The sequence below is a fragment of the Oryx dammah genome, unplaced genomic scaffold, assembly GCF_014754425.2.
Source record: "Oryx dammah isolate SB20612 unplaced genomic scaffold, SCBI_Odam_1.1 HiC_scaffold_25, whole genome shotgun sequence".
Classification (NCBI taxonomy): domain Eukaryota; kingdom Metazoa; phylum Chordata; class Mammalia; order Artiodactyla; family Bovidae; genus Oryx; species Oryx dammah.
This window is the reverse complement of record NW_024070209.1, coordinates 100,760,208-100,775,410: the sequence shown is the minus strand read 5'-3', so window position 1 is coordinate 100,775,410 and position 15,203 is coordinate 100,760,208. Positions and strand designations below refer to the sequence as shown.

Genomic DNA, 15,203 nt, shown 5'->3' with positions numbered 1-15,203 from the left:
CGCCCGCCTCACATTGAGCAAAAAATCAGTGACCTTCAGTGTAGGAAATACTGGTTTTATCTTAGAGGATACCTCGGTCTGACCTCTTGGTTTCCATGTCACGTAGCCCCTTTTCTTATGACGGTTTCGTTACTGTCCAGCTCTCTGCAGTGCCAGCAGCCTCGTCCAGCTGTGATGGCAAGTTTATTGTCTCTACCTCAGCCTGGCCAGAGCCTCAGCCTCTCAGGGTTGGTCTGTGTCCATTTTCCCTTGGCTATTTCCAGTTTTACAGTTTTCCTCGAAAGAAACAGGAGCCGGTTTCCCTCAAGCTCCCAGTCCCCCTTGCTGCTCCTGCTTTGGGAAGCCTGCTGTGAGGAGAACAGCCCGCCAGCACGGTTCTGCAGGACAGCACACAACTCGCAGCTGTGCAGAATTCAGAGCGCTAAGTTCAAAAAGAAGCAAAACAGTAAAACACTAAAATTAGTCAAAGCTAGTGTTTTAGTGGCGTCTAATGGGTGGGGTTGGGGCTTCCTGGGTAGCTCAGTGGTAAAGAATCCACCTGCCAAGGCAGGAGAGGCATCTTCGATCCCTGAGGGGGCAAAGATCCTCTGGAGAAGGAAATGGCAACCCACTCCGGTATTCTTGCCTGGGAAATCCCAGTTGGACAGGACTTAGTGACTCGACAACAATTAACAATCGCTGGGGTCAGGAATGTGAGTATAAAACCATTTGGGAAGGAGGCCAGGAGCCTTGTGAAGCAAGATTTTGAGCCACTTACCAGAGTCCCCGAATATATGCCTGGCAGTTAGAGGATTAGATGGTCCAAGGCTCTGTGGTCGCCCTGTCTTATGATTTAGAGACGCTGCTGTGGGGTCAGGGGCCAGGCACAAACAGCAGAAATAGCGAGCAGCAGGCCCTGCGCAGAAAAGCTGTGACCTGGCACTCAAGTCTGTCTGAACCTTAGCTCCCTTCCGTTAAGAATGAGAGTACGAAGCCTGCCTGGGGTGCATCACAGGGTTATTAGATGGAGGAGGGAGCCGCAGCCCTGTGGGCACACCCTGGTTCTTGTCCTGGAGTCAAGGATGTGTCCACATTATTCAGGGACGACCCCCCAGGCGTCAGAGGAAAGTTTTTTCCAGGTCACATTCCAAGAACATCTCCTGGAGGAATGTTCTGTGGGACATCATCTGGGGAGCGCTCCCCTCCTTTCAAAACGTGGGATGAATTGGACAGGCGCCCAGCAGGCATCTTCCAACAGCTCAGTGACACAGCACCTTCTCCCCAGACGCCTCGGGTACGCGGTGAGCCCTACGTGCTAAAGCGCTGTGCACCCCCCGGTTAGTGCGGGCGCAGCTCAGTGTCATCACTGTCTTCACGGTTGATTGTCATGTCATCCGGTCACTAGCTCGTCCCCAGCCCTCTGCGACCACACGCACTGCAGCACGCCCGGCTTTCCTGTCCTTCAGTGTCTCGCGAAATTTGCTCAGACTCCTGTCCATTGAGCTGGTGATGCCATCCAGCTATCTCATCCTCTGTCGTCCCCTTCTCCTCCTGCCCTCCATTTTTCCCAGCATCAGAGTCTTTTCCAGTGAGTCGGCTCTTAGCATCAGGTGGCCATAGTATGAGAGCTTCAGCTTCCACTTCAGCATCAGTCCTTCCAATGAATATTCAGGGTTGGTTTCCTTTAGGATTGACTGGTTTGATGTCCTTGCTGTCCAAGGGACTCTGAAGAATCTTGCTCCAGCACCACAGTTCAAAAGCATCAAATTTTTCAGCGCTCAGCCTTCTTTATGGTCCAACTCTCACATCCATACATGACTACTGGAAAAACCATAGCTTTGAGAGGTTTATGGACCTTTGTCAGCAAAGTTATGTCTCTGCTCTTTAATACACCTTCAAAGCAGGAACCATGTTTGATACCTCTTAACCTCGCAAGACTTCAGTTTACCCCCTTGAAAATGAGACAGTTGAAAGTGACTTTTTTAAATCTCCAGCTCTAAAGTCACGTAAATCTGCATCAGTGTCCTCAACCAGAGCTTCACATAGTACACACACTTATATATTCAGTGAATAAATGCTTATCGGGCTCGTTCCCTTTATCCCCATCTTTCTTTGTAATTAGCACAAAGGGGAAGGTTCTTAGTTCCATACTGAGAAGAACTGTTCCTGAGCCTCCTGTAGGTGCCCATTTGCCCCTCCCTCTCTCTCTTCCCCTTTCTAACTATACTTGGAAAAAATCACTGCAAGTACAGCAGACCCCTTATAGACACTTCCGCAGTAAGCTTTTACCTTGTTTGTACCTGAAAAATAATGTTTGTGGACATGTGTGTATATGTGGTTGGTTTTTTTTTTTCCCCTCAATGTGTCCCTTCCCCAAAGCAGAGCTCAGCCATCCATCCTTTGTCTGGGTGATAGTTACCGTGCATCCGCTTCGCCTCCCAGTTACGGGCTCTATGCTGGACCTGGGGGTGCAAACAAGCCATTGGTCAGCTTGCCTCCCCTGCATCTCGACAGCTCTGCATAGGCTCAGGGCGCCTGCTCCCTGCACAAGTGCAGGGGTTGAGGTTGCAGGTGATTAGCTCCTCTCCCCTTCTCAGCTCACCTGGTCTTAGCTACAAGATTTGTTATATTTGCATTGCGTAGCAGTTGGTGGCAGAGCAGAATGAAATATTTTCACTATCCTCAGCTTGCCTCCCACTTTGCAGCTCGCCTTGCCATAGTGAACTAGAAATGTTCCCAATGTCATACCGCTTGGCAGAGGAATGATGGAGAAGAGACAGAGAAGACCACCCATCCAGCTCCAGCGCCCCTGCAGGGGAGGCGCTGTGATGCCAGAGAAGAGACAGAGAAGACCACCCATCCAGCCCCACCGCCCCTGCAGGGGAGGCGCTGTGACAGGTCTCTAAGGGCACTTCCTGGAAGAGTGACGGCCTGCTGGGCGGACCCCCAGCGACTTCATCTCCAAGTGCACCCCGGTTCTCTGGAGAAGCACAGTGCTCCCCTTGACTTCACGACTTGCCGTGTGAATGCACAGGGACCAGCACTGGAGGGCTGGTGAGAGAGCTGCTCAGTGCAGAGGGTTACCTTGGCAACTGCAAGCCCACTTCATTACCAGATGGCATTAGCGTTATTTGTGGGATCCCACGGCAGTTGCCAAGCACAGACCTGTAGCCCTGTCTCTGGACATTTTGCTCCAGCCACAGCCAGCATTGACTGGTATGTAGAACAGTGTCCGTCGGCCGGTATATGGTGGGTGCCCCACTACATCAGTCTGCCAAGACTCCAGGGTCATTACAACCTGCTGCGTGCAAGTGTGTTAGATCTGGCACAGTCCAGACACGAGAATATGAATCACGATAGAGTGACATGCTGGCTGGAAAGAACATTAGGCACACAAAGCCCCTTCTCGAGGGCCAGGGCATGAAGGGCTCATGGGACCCTCTCAGCCGCATCATCTCTGAGTTGAACGAAGGCTGATGGCTGGAGCATTGTATGACTCACATGCCCGCGGCCACATGTCTCCCAAGGATCGTCCCATCTCATTGCTCCACAGGCCCCTCTGCACTTCACAGCTGAGTGAACAGGCACCAGCGGTGGCTGGACTTGCCCTCGGTCGTCCTGCCTGTAAGTGGCAGGTGTGGCAGAGTCCAGTGCACTTGACCTTCATAGTCAGTGGCCTCCTTTGGAAGTCAGCGAGGTCAGCCCCCGTGGCAGCCTCGTCCTGTCCCACAGCACCCACACCTCAGGCTTACCAACTCTCAGCAGCCATTCAACAAGAGTGTGCTTTTGTTCAAACTTCGGCGCCCACACAGCTGACACCCCCTGTCTGCAGCATCCCTTTTGCTCAGGTGTGACAGCAGGAGGGCAGATTAGCATAAGTGGTAGTTCCACTGGACCAGAGGCAGTGACCGTTCTTGTTCCAGCTTTGATGTTAACTGGCTTCAGATCATTTCACCTCTGCAAAGTCCAGACGAGGGTGTGGGCCGAGCAGTGAGGACTGCCCCAGGAACGTAGTCTGTGCCGGGCCCTCTGCCGCACCCGTATCAGTGAATTGCCTCCTTGACTCCTTGGGGTCGTTCTCAGAGGACACTCTCGGTATCTCCATCAGATGGAGTAAACTGACGTCCAGAGAAGGCAAGTGATGGGGCCAAGCTCTCCATAGTAGAGCCCAGACCTCATTCCAGATACATCTGATTCCAAAGCCTCGAAACGTTGAGCTTCAAAATTGCGTGTGTAGTTTCATTGTAACCACGTTAAAAATGCAAAAGGCCATAAATCTGTGCATTTTCAGCCTAGTTGAGTACCAGAGTCCTTTCTGACTATAAAAAATGAGATTTGATAAACTTCATAGCGCATGACAGGTTTGAGAGAGAATAAAAGTGAACCAGAGCCAGACTTCATAGCACCGAATGTCCAGAAGCATCCAGCTCAGGAGAGGCATAGCCGAAGAGATGCTCTTGGTGAGCCTCCGACATGCGTGTGCCCTCCCTTAACGGGTGAAGCCCCGGCACAGGAGCGGGGCATGGAGAGTCTGTCCTAGGACTCCGGAGCAACCAGGCAGGGGATTGGGGGGAGTGTGACTGGCTGAGGGCGAGTGTGGAGGTGGGAAGTATGATTGGTGAGGGAGCAGTATGCTGTTAGAATCTCGTGTTTAGAAAAGAAAACACTTAAACCTCAATATATAGATCATAGGATAAGAAAAAAAGGGGGGTGGTAAAGGAAAAACTATCCTAGTCCAGATTCATAAAATGCAAAACAAAAATTTTAACCTGTCGAACAATGATCTGCCCCTCTCTCCCTGACTGTGGACTTGAAATACCATTTCCCCCGAAAAGAACCAGAGCTGCTTATGGAAGTGGCTGATTCGTGACCTCAGGTGGGACTTGCACAGGACAGGCCTGGAGTATCATGTACAAGACAGCAACTGTCACAGAGACCAGGGTTACAACCTGACAGGCCTGGAGTACACGTATCAGAGCAAGGAAGCTGCCACGGAGACCAGAGTTACGACCTCACAGAGATGCCCGTAGGCCACAGACAGGACAATTCGAGCGTCGTGCAACGAATTGCATCAGATATGTATACATCAGATCTGCTTCACTTTTTGAGTTTATACTAATATTAAGGGGGGAAAGCTAACCCATCTGTTGATACATTGGAAGTAAACTAGAGAACTAAAGCATTATTTGAAAACTGCCAGATAAATGGAAAGAACTGACGTTTTAACCTGTCTTTCCTATATAATAAATTGACCCACGAGGTGACCAATTAGTAGGTAGGTGGAGTTTTTCTTTACAAAAGTATTCCACTAATACCTGAAGGCTGGGTGATCCCCTTGGAGTATGACCATCTGTAACCCCAGGTGAATTTAATGGGTCAGCAGCTGCCAGCGTCACACACTGAGATGCCTGACCTCCCATGCTTCCTGTTGGCAAACTGTGACACCCCCGTGAAGCAGTCCTGCCAAAAATAATAATAACAATAATCAAGCCCGCGTCTCTTATAATTACCAATTTATAGGAAGTACAGAGTAAGGAAGATCATGTAAAGTACACCACCAGGACGCCATCAGCAAAGTCCAGGCTGGAAAATTCTATAGAGAAAATGAGCCAGTTTCTTCAACAAATAAAAAGGGGTGGGGAGGGGATAGAGAGAAATTTTTAGTTCAGGAGAGACTTTTGAGACATCAGCCAGTCACATGGTGTGGACCATATTCAGATCCCAAGTCAAGCAAACTTAAAAATGTGGCCTTTGTGAGACTGTTGGAAATTTGAACACTGGCTGGCCTGCAGATTTGATAACACTGGAGAATTCCTATTATTGTTTCAGATGTGGATTGGTAGCATGGCTATCCGTTTTGTTTGTTTTCAGAACCCTGCTCTTTCAGAGATCCAGACTGAAGTATTTGCAGATAAAGTGATATCTTGGCTGTTATTTGATTCCAAATAAAACAGGAAGGGAAAAGCAGGTGAGGATGTAGGTAAAGCAAATCCGCCAGAAGTTATTGCCGTTGGGGTGGGTCCAAGGAGGCTCTGTATGCGGTTTCATTTACTTTTGTATGTTTTCCTTTAAGGCTTCCATAACAAAAAGTTTAAAGAAAGTAGTTAAGTCAGTACTTCTGGCGGGGGTGGGGGGGTGGATATTATTTTGTTCTGTTGTGGTTGGTTTCCTTGTCGTTCAGTCGCTAAGTTGTGTGCGACTCTTTGCGAACCCATGGACTGCAGCACGCCAGGCCCCTCTGTCCTCCACTATCTCCCGGAGTTTGCTCAAATTCACATCCATCGAGTCAGTGATGCTGTCAAACCATCTCATCCTCTGCTGTTCCCTTCTCCTCTTGCCCTCAATCTTTCACAGCATCAGGGTCTTTTCCACTAAGTTGGCTGGTCACATCAGGTGGCCAAAGTATTGGTGCTTTAGCATCAGTTTTCCAATGAAGATGCAAGGTTGATTTCCTTTAGGATTGGCTGGTTTGACCTCCTTGCTGTCCCAGGGACTTAGGTTTTAATAGCACCCATTGCTGATGGGAGTGGAGAACAGACAATAGTGTTCTTAACCCTTATAGTTAGCAGTTGGTAGATTGTATCAGAAGCTTTAAAACATTTGTACTGTTCACCCTGGTAAATTACAGCTCTACAAACCTATCCTCAGGAAATAATCCGAAACACAGCAAAAGCCAGGTGAACAAAAGTACACATTGCAGCCCAATATTAATATTAGGGAAAATTTGGAAACAACTAATGTCCAACAGTAGGTTAAAGAAATTATAGTATATCCACTCAATAGAATGCTAGACCCACATGTCTTGCCATTTTTGAAGACTGCACAGCAATATGGAACAATGCTTACCTCATAATTTTAAATAAAGTTTTGACTTGAAATTATATGTCTAGTTTCCATTATAAACGTGAAAAATTCAAAACCCATGAATCTTTGATAGTACAAAGATTAAAAGGAAGGACCCCACATGTTAATGGTGATTCTCTTTGGATGGAAAGACTGCTGCTGCTGCTGCTAAGTCGCTTCAGTCGTGTCTGACTCTGCACGACCCCATAGACGGCAGCCCACCAGGCTCCCCCGTCCCTGAGATTCTCCAGGCAAGAACACTGGAGTGGGTTGCCATTTCCTTCTCCAATGCATGCAAGTGAAAAGTGAAAGGGAAGTTGCTCAGTCGTGTCTGACTCAGCGACCCCATGGACTACAGCCTACCAGGCTCCTCCATCCCTGGGATTTTCCAGGCAAAAGTACTGGAGTGGGGTGCCATTGCCTTCTCTGGGATGGAAAGACTATAAACAATATATTCCTTTTTCTCTAATTTTAGATTGTTCCCTAGTAAGCCTTTATTAACTCTTACTTAGTTAACTTTAAAATATCAAAATTCTCTTTTTATCAGTTAAAGTCAGCTAGATCTTGCTTCTTTTAAGGAAACAGTTGCTCAATTTTCTGCTTATTAGCAGAAATTCTGAGAAATTCTATGCTTGTTAGGAAAAAGACTTAAAATATGTTGGAAATGGTAGCCCCATTGGAGGAGGTGTGCTGGACCATCATTGTGGCCCAGCAAGAGGCAATTAACTTCAGTGCTTATAACTTCAGTGCTTATGACTTTAATTCTGTTCAGTTCAGTCACTCAGTTTTGTCTGACTCTGCAACTCCATGGACTGCAGCACACCAGGCTTCCCTGTCCATCACCAACTCCTGTAGCCTGCCCAAACTCATGTCCATCGAGTCAGTGATTCCATCCAACTATCTCATCCTCCGTCGTCCCCTTCTCCTCCTGCCTTCAATCTTTCCCAACATCAGGGTCTTTTCCAGTGAAAAAGACCACATAGGTGGCCGAGGTATTGGAGCTTCAGCTTCAGCATCAGTCCTTCTAATAAATATTCAGGACTGATTTCCTTTAGGAATTGTCGATATTAATATTAATTAGGAATATATTAATTTGAATATTGGGCTGCAATGCATACTTGATTTCCTTTAGGAATTGACTTCGCACTCTAGGATGTCTGGCTCTAGGTGACTGATCACACTGTCATGGTTATCTGGGTCATTAAGATCTCTTTTGCACAGTTCTTCTGTGTATTCTTGCCACCTGTTCTTAATATCTTCTGCTTCTGTCAGGTCCACAGACCTTTAGGATTGACTGGCTTGATCTCCCTGCAGTCCAAGGGACTCTCAAGACTCTTCTCCAACACCACAGTTCAAAACCATCAATTCTTCAGTGCTCAGCCTTCTTCATGGTCCAAATCTCATATCCGTACCTGACTACTAGAAAAACCATAGCTTTGACTAGATGGACCTTTGTCAGCAAAGTAATCTCTCTGCTTTTGATTATGCTGTCTAGGTTGGTCATACCTTTTCTTCCAAGGAGCAAGCATCTTTTAATTTTGTGGCTGCAGTCACTGTCCACAGTGATTTTGGAGCCCAAGAATATTACGTCTGTCACTGTTTCCATTGTTTCCCCATCTATTTGCCATGAAGTGATGGAATCAGATGCCATGGTCTTAGTTTTTGGAATGCTGAGTTTTAAGCCAGCTTTTTCGCTCTGCTCTTTCACTTTCATCAAAAGGCTCTTCAGTTTTTCTTCACTTTCTGCTGTAAGGGTGGTGTGTCATCTGCATATCTGAGATTATTGATATTTCTCCCGGCAATCTTGATTCTAACTTGTGCTTCATCCAGCCCAGCATTTTGCGTGATGTACTCTGCATAGAAGTTAAATAAGCAGGGTGACAATATACAGCCTTGACGTCCTCCTTTCCCAATTTGGAACCACTCCATTGTTCTATGTCCAGTTCTAACTGTTGCTTCCTGACCTGCATACAGATTTCTCAGGAGGCAGATAAGGTGGTCTGGTATTCCCATCTCTAAGAATTTTCCATAGTTTGTTGTGATCCACACAGTCAAAGGCTTTAGCATAGTCAATGAAGCAGAAGTAGATGTTTTTCTGGAACTCTCTTGCTTTCTTGAAGATCCAACATATGTTGGCAATTTGTTCTCTGGCTTCTCTACCTTTCTAAATCCAGCTTGAGCATCTGGAATTTCACACTTCACGTACTGTTGAGCCTGGCTTGGAGAATTTTAAGCATTCTTTGCTAGCGTGTGAGATGAGTGCAGTTGTGTGGTAGTTTGAACATTCTTTGGCATTGCTTTTCTTTGGGACTGGAATGAAGACTGACCTTTCACAGTCCACTGGGAAGTTTCCCAAATTTGGAAAATTTGGCCACTGCTGAGTTTTCCAAATTTGCTGACATATTGAGTACAGCACTTTCACAGCATTATCTTTTAGGATTTAAAATAGCTCAGCTTGAATTCCATCACCCCCACTAGCTTTCTTCATAGTGATACTTCCTAAAGTGCACTAGACTTTGCATTCCAGGATGTCTGGCTGTGGGTGAGTGATCACACCATCGTGGTTATCTGGATCATGAAGATCTTTTTTGTATAGTTGTTCAGTGTATTCTTGCCACCTCTTCTTAATATCTTCTGCTTCTGTCAGCTCTGTACTGTTTCTATCCTTTGTTGAGCCCACCTTTGCATGAAATGTTCCCTTGGTATCTCTAATTTTCTTGAAGAGAGCTCTAGTCTTTCCCATTCTGTTGTTTTCCTCTATTTCTTTGCATTGATCACTTAGGAAGGCTTTATCTCTTCTTGCTGTTCTTTGGAACTCTGCCTTCAGATGTGCCGGGGTCCAGCCCCGGTGGATCCAGGGTGATTCGAAGGGGAGACGGATAGGCGAGGAAAAAACTTATTTATTTATTAATATAAGATTAGATTAGGAAGAATTAGTGTAGTAAGAAAATTAACTGGAGAAAAGAGGCTGAATAACTTGGGTTACGTGGAAAGCCAATAAAGTTCCAGACAAGGAGCTTGCACCGTCTACGTTAGGCCGCCGGCGTCCGTTTGAATATCGGAGAGTGCCCCGCCTTGGGCTCTCTCTCTTACGGATCTTAGAAGCCAGGACAAGTAAGTAGACATGGTGAGCCTCCACGCCCCAGATGGGAATTCAGCCAAAAAAGGGAGAAAAGAATGACATGGGGAAGCCCAGCATCGGTGCAAGACTCCAAAAACTATTTTTCAAAATCAGCTTATATACCCCAAGTTGTACATAATGGAATATGCAGAGTTATGCAGGGGCAGCAGTCCTGACCCTCATTGAGACAAGGCTTTCTTTTTGCATACCCTCCCGTATACAAAAGGTCTCAGGTGGTTTACATTATCTTCTGGCCAAGAGGCTTGTTAACATTTTTATGGCTCTCTTCCTGGATAATTGTCTATCAACCAGAAAACTCCTTTTCCCTAGAAGTGTTTTTTCTTTACTCTGCATCACCCTCAAAGTACCAAATAAAGTTACATTCCTGTAGAACAAAGGTGCAGTGGGTTATAACAAAAAAAGTACTTAACTCAAAGATCTAATGTTGCTAATAGCAGGTCTACTACCTGTTTTTCTATATACCAACTATATCTAAAAATAAAAGATATGAAAATTTGGCAGCAAGTATTGGCTCAACAAATGAAACCTTTAATCATTCCTATTCTAATGATTTTGACTCCTCGGAAGCCCCTACATTCCTAGGATGTTTTAAGCTTCCTATGCCTCCCACAGTCAGGAGGCCTCAAACAATCACATGTGCTGCTGTACGAGTCCTGCAGGCAGGCTAAAAAGGCCATCAGAGGGGTTTTTGAATTGAAACACCCTTTCAAATGCAGAAGACTAAAGCCTTGAGATGACTTTTTCCAGAGTGTGTCAGGAGAGTGGAAAAGTACAATACAATAAGGCAGGCATACTCTTATTTTGGGGGGTACATGCTCAGGAAATACCAGGGGGAAAACCTGAGATCTGACTCGACCTTGCACATCAGATCTCTGCCGCATGACCTTGTCATGGGTGGGATTCCTCACGCTGGCTCCCGGCACAGATGGATATATCTTTCCTTTCCTCCTTTGCCTTTCTCTTCTCTTCTTTTCTCAGCTATTTGTAAGACCTCCTCAGACAACCATTGTGCCTTTTTAAATTTCTTTTCCTTGGGGATGGTTTTGTCACAGCCTCCTTCCTGTACGATGTTACAACCCTCCATCCATAGTTCTTCAGGCACTCTATCAGACGTAATCCCTTGAATCTATTTGTCACTTCCACTGTATAATTGTAAGGGATTTGATTTAGATTGTACATGAATGTTTTAGTGGTTTTCCCTACTTCCTTCAATTTAAGCCTGAATTTTCAAATAAGGAGTCATGATCTGAGACACAGTAAGCTCCAGGTCTTGTTGTTTTTGCTGACTGTATAGAGCTTCTCCACGTTCGGCTGCAAAGAATATAATCGATCTCATTACGATACTGACCATCTGGTGCTGACTATGTGTCGAGTCATCTCTTGTGTTGTTGGAAGAGGATGTTTTCTATGACCAGTGCGTTCTCTTGGCAAAACTCTGTTAGCCTTTGCCCTGCTTCATTTTGTACTCCAAGACCAAACTTGCCTGTTAACTACAGGTATCTCTTGACTTCTTACTTTTGCATTCCAGTCCCCTATGATGAAAAAGATATCTTTTTTAGGTGTTAGTTCTAGAAGATTTGTAAGTCTTTATAGACCCATTCAACTTCAGCTTCTTCAGCATTAGTGGTTGGGGCATAGACTTGGATTACTGTGATGTTGAATGGTTTGCCTCGGAAATGAACAGAGATCATTCTGTTGTTTTTGAGATTGCACCCAAGTACTGCATTTTGGACTCTTTTGTTGACTATGATGGCTACTCCATTTCTTTTAAGGGATTATTGCCCACAGTAGCAGATATAATGGTCATCTGAATTAAATTCGTCCATTCCAGTTGATTTTAGTTCACTGATGCCGAAAATGTTGATATTCACTCTTGCTTTCTCCTGTTTGACCACTTCAAATTTACCTTGATTCATGGACCTAACATTCCAGGTTCCTATGCAGTATTGCTCTTTGTAGCATCAGACTTTACTTCCATCACCAGTCACATCCACAACTCAGCCCTGTTTTTGCTTTGGCTCCATCTCTTCATTTTTTTTTGGAGTTATTTCTCTACTCTTCTCCAGTAGCATATTGGGTACCTACTGACCTGGGGAGTTCATCTTTCAGTGTCCTATCTTTTTCCCTTTTCATCCTGTTCATGGTATTCTCAAGGCAAGAATACTGAATGGTTTGCCATTGCCTTCTCCAGTGGACCACATTTTGTCAGAACTCTCGACCATGACCCGTCCGTCTTGGGTGGCCCTACACAACATGGCTTCTAGTTTCATTGAGTTAGGCAAGGCTGTGACCCATGTGATCTTTTTGATTAGTTTTCTGTAATTGTGGTTTTCATCCTGTCTGCCCTCTGATGGATAAGATTAAGAATCTTGTGGAAGCTTCCTGATGGGAGGGACTTCAGTGCTTAATGACTACCAAACTATAACTGGGTTCCTTTCCTTCCCTTGCTTCCTTCCAAGACTACACGTAAATTAAAGGCAGTTTCTGTTCCTGCCTTGGCGGTTTATTGGCATCCTTAAATAGTGATTTCTTATTTTACAAGAAGTGACCCATTAAATGTTACATGGTATAGCAGAATCTAAAAGTACTATGCAGATGTGAGATGCTTTTATTAACATTCTCTTAAATATAAACAAAAGTGTCGTGTCTTTTTCTTAGCCTTTTTGTATTCTGTACCATTGAGGGAATATAGAAATAGAGATCAACTCAGCATTATTGAAGGAACCCGGTGTTAGTAATGTTCATCGACACCCAGGACTGATGAAGGAGAGAAACTGTTGTTGTTGGGGACGGTAGGGTGGAGATGATGCTGTGAAAGTGCTGCACTCAGTATGCCAGCAAATCTTGAAAACTCAGCAGTGGCCACAGGACTGGAAAAGGTCAGTTTCCATTCCAATCCCAAAGAAAGGCAATGCCAAAGAATGCTCAAATTACCGCACAATTGCACTCATCTCACACGCTAGCAAAGTAATGCTCAAAATTCTCCAAGCCAGGCTTCAGCAATACGTGAACTGTGAACTGCCAGATGTTCAAGCTGGTTTTAAAAAAGGCAAAAGAACCAGAGATCAAATTGCCAACATCTGCTGGATCATTGATAAAGTAAGAGAGTTCCAGAAAAACATCTATTTCTGCTTTATTGACTATGCCAAAGCCTTTGACTGTGTGGATCACAATAAACTGTGGAAAATTCTGAAAGAGATGGGAATACCAGACCACCTGACCTGCCTCTTGAGAAACCTGTATGCAGGTCAGGAAGCAACAGTTAGAGCTGAACATGGAACAAAGACTGGTTCCAAACAGGAAAAGGAGTACGTCAAGGCTGTATATTGTCACCCTGCTTATTTAACTTCTATGCAGAGTACATCATGAGAAATGCTGGGCTGGAAAAAGCATAAGCTGGAATCAAGATTGCTGGGAGAAATATCAATAACCTCAGATATGCAGATGACTCCACCCTTATGTCAGAAAGTGAAGAGGAACTAAAGAGCCTCTTGATGAAAGTGAAAGAGGAGAGTGAAAAAGTTGGCTTAAAACTCAACATTCAGAAAACGAAGATCATGACATCTGGTCCCATCATTTCATGGCAAATAGATGGGGAAACAATGGAAACAGTGACAAACTTTAGTTTTCGGGGGCTCCAAAATCACTGCAGATGGTGATTGCAGCCATGAAATTAAAAGTCACTTGCTCCTTGGAAGAAAAGTTAGGACCAACCTAGACAGCATATTAAAAAGCAGAGACATTACTTTGCCAACAAAGGTCCATCTAGTCAAGGCTGTGGTTTTTCCAGTAGTCATGTATGGATGTGAAAGTTGGAGTATAAAGAAAGCTGAGCACCGAAGATGCTTTTGAACTGTGGTGTTGGAGAAGATGCTTTTAACTATGGTGTTGGAGAAGACTTTTGAGAGTCCCTTGAACTGCAAGGAGATCCAACCAGTCCATCCTAAAGGAAATCAGTCCTGGGTGTTCATTGGAAGGACTGATGTTGAAGCTGAAACTCCAGTACTTTGGCCACCTGATGCAAAGAACTGACTCATGTGAAAAGACCCTGATGCTGGGAAAAATCGAGGGCAAGAGGAGAAGGGGATGACAGAGGATGAGATGGCTGGATGGCATCACCTACTCAGTGGATATGGGTTTAGGTGAACTCTGGGAGTTGGTGAAGGACAGGAAGGCTTGGTGTGCTGTGTTTCATGGGGTTGCAGAGAGTCGGACATGACTGAGCGACTGAACTGAACTGAGGTTAAAAACTGTAGGAAATGGGGAATGAGGGAAGGCTGGCTGGAAGTGGCACCCCCAGAAACGGTCTGCATGCTGGAGTTGCAACATGAGGAGTGCTGTTTGCGGGGAGACTCTGGTCTGAGTCCAGAGGGTTCCCTGTAGCCAATCCTGTGGTGTCAGAGCTTCACAGAACAGCCCAGACAGTGGGCCTTGGTTTGGGTCCTGTGCCCAGTCTGTCTTTAGGGTCTCATCTAGGAGACGAAAAGAAGAGGCCTGGCAATGTATCAGAAGGGTTATGTGAGCCCCTGAAAGAGTGGAAGGTGCTGACTGTCTTGAGGGCTGAGTCTGCTCAACAAGCACATCAGGTTATTTTTCCCCTTTGTGGTTGTTTAGTCACTCAGTCGTGTCCGACTCTTTTGCAGCCCCATGGACTGCAGCCCGCCAGGCTCCTCTGTCCGTTGGATTCTCCTGGCAAGAACACTGGAGTGGGTTCCCATTACCTACTCTAGGGGAGCTTTCCGACCCAGGGATCAAACCAGCGCCTCCGGCATTGGCAGGCAGATTCTTTACTGCTGAGCCACCTGGGAAGCCACTTTCCTCTGGCATATATGAAACTGCACTTTTTATAGCTGGTGTTGGTAATGTTTGTTTTTGGCCGCCCCACATGGCCTGCCAGATCCTAGTTCCCCAGCCAGGGATTGAACCTGTACCGCTGCAGTGGAAGCAGAGTCTTAACCACTGGACCACCAGGGAAGTCCTGGTACTTAGGTTCTAAGAGAGGAAAGATACTTAAATGTATTTACAGGATCATGTTCCTTTTTGGAGATAAAACTCAACTGCTTTTCATGTACCTTCAGAGCTGCTCCACTTTTCCACCAGCTGTTAAAATAGATCGTTCAACCAGGGGGTATCTGGTGTCTGCCTTTAATCTCTCCGTGTTGTACTCTCTGCATATTCCGTGAGCGTACGAAGGGTCATGACATCATATGAAGACAAATGTGCTCACTAACTCCTGCAA

The 15,203-nt window shown here is 45.7% G+C and overlaps 1 protein-coding gene across 2 annotated transcripts in view; it reads left to right on the top strand.

Annotated features, from left to right (window-relative positions):
* Positions 1-15,203, top strand: part of MED27 (mediator complex subunit 27) — a 219,647-nt gene that overhangs the window by 174,286 nt on the left and 30,158 nt on the right. The window lies entirely within an intron of this gene.